This window comes from Pseudophryne corroboree, chromosome 3 (genome assembly GCF_028390025.1).
Source record: "Pseudophryne corroboree isolate aPseCor3 chromosome 3, aPseCor3.hap2, whole genome shotgun sequence".
In the NCBI taxonomy this organism is placed as follows: Eukaryota; Metazoa; Chordata; class Amphibia; order Anura; family Myobatrachidae; genus Pseudophryne; species Pseudophryne corroboree.
This window is the reverse complement of record NC_086446.1, coordinates 112,048,563-112,051,062: the sequence shown is the minus strand read 5'-3', so window position 1 is coordinate 112,051,062 and position 2,500 is coordinate 112,048,563. Positions and strand designations below refer to the sequence as shown.

The 2,500-nt window shown below is 41.5% G+C and overlaps 11 non-coding genes and 1 pseudogene across 11 annotated transcripts in view; all 12 read right to left on the bottom strand.

The window, feature by feature from the left end:
• Window positions 1–13: 13 nt before the first annotated feature.
• Window positions 14–132, bottom strand: LOC134901628 (5S ribosomal RNA). Its single transcript, XR_010175115.1, has one exon. It is a non-coding gene; the product is annotated as a 5S ribosomal RNA (ribosomal RNA).
• A 107-nt stretch (window positions 133–239) lies between these two features.
• On the bottom strand, window positions 240–358 carry LOC134885827 (5S ribosomal RNA). The gene has a single exon (XR_010169931.1). It is a non-coding gene; the product is annotated as a 5S ribosomal RNA (ribosomal RNA).
• Window positions 359–465: 107 nt separating this feature from the next.
• On the bottom strand, window positions 466–584 carry LOC135070179 (5S ribosomal RNA). The gene has a single exon (XR_010256351.1). It is a non-coding gene; the product is annotated as a 5S ribosomal RNA (ribosomal RNA).
• A 107-nt stretch (window positions 585–691) lies between these two features.
• LOC134889964 (5S ribosomal RNA) lies at window positions 692–810 on the bottom strand (annotated as a pseudogene).
• A 107-nt stretch (window positions 811–917) lies between these two features.
• On the bottom strand, window positions 918–1,036 carry LOC135062346 (5S ribosomal RNA). Its single transcript, XR_010248697.1, has one exon. It is a non-coding gene; the product is annotated as a 5S ribosomal RNA (ribosomal RNA).
• Window positions 1,037–1,143: 107 nt separating this feature from the next.
• On the bottom strand, window positions 1,144–1,262 carry LOC135069079 (5S ribosomal RNA). The gene has a single exon (XR_010255270.1). It is a non-coding gene; the product is annotated as a 5S ribosomal RNA (ribosomal RNA).
• Window positions 1,263–1,369: 107 nt separating this feature from the next.
• LOC135063265 (5S ribosomal RNA) lies at window positions 1,370–1,488 on the bottom strand. Its single transcript, XR_010249599.1, has one exon. It is a non-coding gene; the product is annotated as a 5S ribosomal RNA (ribosomal RNA).
• A 107-nt stretch (window positions 1,489–1,595) lies between these two features.
• LOC134886289 (5S ribosomal RNA) lies at window positions 1,596–1,714 on the bottom strand. Its single transcript, XR_010170376.1, has one exon. It is a non-coding gene; the product is annotated as a 5S ribosomal RNA (ribosomal RNA).
• Window positions 1,715–1,821: 107 nt separating this feature from the next.
• On the bottom strand, window positions 1,822–1,940 carry LOC135062333 (5S ribosomal RNA). Its single transcript, XR_010248685.1, has one exon. It is a non-coding gene; the product is annotated as a 5S ribosomal RNA (ribosomal RNA).
• A 107-nt stretch (window positions 1,941–2,047) lies between these two features.
• Window positions 2,048–2,166, bottom strand: LOC135062092 (5S ribosomal RNA). The gene has a single exon (XR_010248451.1). It is a non-coding gene; the product is annotated as a 5S ribosomal RNA (ribosomal RNA).
• Window positions 2,167–2,273: 107 nt separating this feature from the next.
• Window positions 2,274–2,392, bottom strand: LOC135063300 (5S ribosomal RNA). Its single transcript, XR_010249635.1, has one exon. It is a non-coding gene; the product is annotated as a 5S ribosomal RNA (ribosomal RNA).
• Window positions 2,393–2,498: 106 nt separating this feature from the next.
• Window positions 2,499–2,500, bottom strand: part of LOC135060965 (5S ribosomal RNA) — a 119-nt gene continuing 117 nt past the window's right edge. Inside the window, exon 1 of the ribosomal RNA XR_010247360.1 lies at window positions 2,499–2,500. This exon is cut by the window's right edge and continues 117 nt beyond it. This is a non-coding gene — a ribosomal RNA (5S ribosomal RNA).

Here is a 2,500-nt window from a genome sequence, read left to right as displayed (position 1 = left end):
GGTAGTATAAAAATATCTACAGCACCTTGTATTCCCAGGTGGTCTCCCATCCAAGTACTTACCAGGCCCAACACTGCTTAGCTTCCAAGATCAGATGAGATTGGGCGTATCCAGTGTGGTGTGGCTGTAGATGAACTTTGTGGTTTCTGTTAGAACTTTTCTACTTCTAACTACTGGTTCATAAATGAATACGTTTGAAAATGGAATGCATCAACAGAACGGTGTTGGCAGTATAAATTAATCTACAGCACCTTGTATTCACAGGTGGTCTCCCACCCAAGTACTGACCAGGCCCAACACTGCTTAGCTTCCAAGATCAGATGAGATTTGGCGTATCCAGTGTGGTGTGGCTGTAGATGATCTTTGTGGTTTCTGTTAGAACTTTTCTACTTCTAACTACTGGTTCATAAATTAATACGTTTGAAAATGGAATGCATCAACAGAACGGTGTTGGCAGTATAAAAATATCTACAGCACCTTGTATTCCCAGGTGGTGTCCCATCCAAGTACTAACCAGGCCCAACACTGCTTAACTTCCAAGATCAGATGAGATTGGGCGTATCCAGTGTTGTGTGGCTGTAGATGAACTTTGTGGTTTCTGTTAGAACTTTTCTACTTCTAACTACTGGTTCATAAATGAATACGTTTGAAAATGGAATGCATCAACAGAACGGTGTTGGCAGTATAAATTAATCTACAGCACCTTGTATTCACAGGTGGTCTCCCACCCAAGTACTGACCAGGCCCAACACTGCTTAGCTTCCAAGATCAGATGAGATTTGGCGTATCCAGTGTGATGTGGCTGTAGATAAGCTTTGTGGTTTCTGTTTGAACTTTTCTACTTCTAACTACTGGTTCATAAATGAATACATTTGAAAATTGAATGCATCAACAGAACGGTGTTGGCAGTATAAAATTATCTACAGCACCTTGTATTCCCAGGTGGTCTCCCATCCAAGTACTAACCAGGCCCAACACTGCTTAGCTTCCAAGATCAGATGAGATTGGGCGTATCCAGTGTGGTGTGGCTGTAGATGAGCTTTCTGGTTTCTGTTAGAACTTTTCTACTTCTAACTACTGGTTCATAAATGAATACATTTGAAAATGGAATGCATCAACAGAACGGTGTTGGCAGTATAAAAATATCTACAGCACCTTGTATTCCCAGGTGGTCTCCCATCCAAGTACTAACCAGGCCCAACACTGCTTAGCTTCCAAGATCAGATGAGATTGGGCGTATCCACTATGGTGTGGCTGTAGATGAACTTTGTGGTTTCTGTTAGAACTTTTCTACTTCTAACTACTGGTTCATAAATGAATACGTTTGAAAATGGAATGCATCAACAGAACGGTGTTGGCAGTATAAAATTATCTACAGCACCTTGCATTCCCAGGTGGTCTCCCATCCAAGTACTAACCAGGCCCAACACTGCTTAGCTTCCAAGATCAGATGAGATTGGGCGTACCCAGTGTGGTGTGGCTGTAGATGAGCTTTATGGTTTCTGTTAGAACTTTTCTACTTCTAACTACTGGTTCATAAATGAATACGTTTGAAAATGGAATGCATCAACAGAACGGTGTTGGCAGTATAAAAATATCTACAGCACCTTGTATTCCCAGGTGGTCTCCCATACAAGTACTGACCAGGCCCAACACTGCTTAGCTTCCAAGATCAGATAAGATTGGGCGTATCCAGTGTGGTGTGGCTGTAGATGAGCTTTGTGGTTTCTGTTTGAACTTTTCTATTTCTAACTACTGGTTCATAAATGAATACATTTGAAAATTGAATGCATCAACAGGACGCTGTTGGCAGTATAAAAATATCTACAGCACCTTGTATTCCCAGGTGGTCTCCCATCCAAGTACTAACCAGGCCCAACACTGCTTAGCTTCCAAGATCAGATGAGATTGGGCGTATCCAGTGTGGTGTGGCTGTAGATGAGCTTTGTGGTTTCTGTTAGAACTTTTCTACTTCTAACTACTGGTTCATAAATTAATACGTTTGAAAATGGAATGCATCAACAGAACGGTGTTGGCAGTATAAAAATATCTACAGCACCTTGTATTCCCAGGTGGTCTCCCATCCAAGTACTAACCAGACCCAACACTGCTTAGCTTCCAAGATCAGATGAGATTGGGCGTATCCAGTGTGGTGTGGCTGTAGATGAGCTTTGTGGTTTCTGTTAGAACTTTTCTACTTCTAACTACTGGTTCATAAATTAATACGTTTGAAAATGGAATGCATCAACAGAACGGTGTTGGCAGTATAAAATTATCTACAGCACCTTGTATTCTCAGGTGGTTTCCCATCGAAGTACTAACCAGGCCCAACACTGCTTAGCTTCCAAGATCAGATGAGATTGGGCGTATCCAGTGTGGTGTGGCTGTAGATGAACTTTGTGGTTCTGTTAGAACTTTTCTACTTCTAACTACTGGTTCATAAATGAATACGTTTGAAAATGGAATGCATCAACAGAACGGTGTTGGCAGTATAAAAATA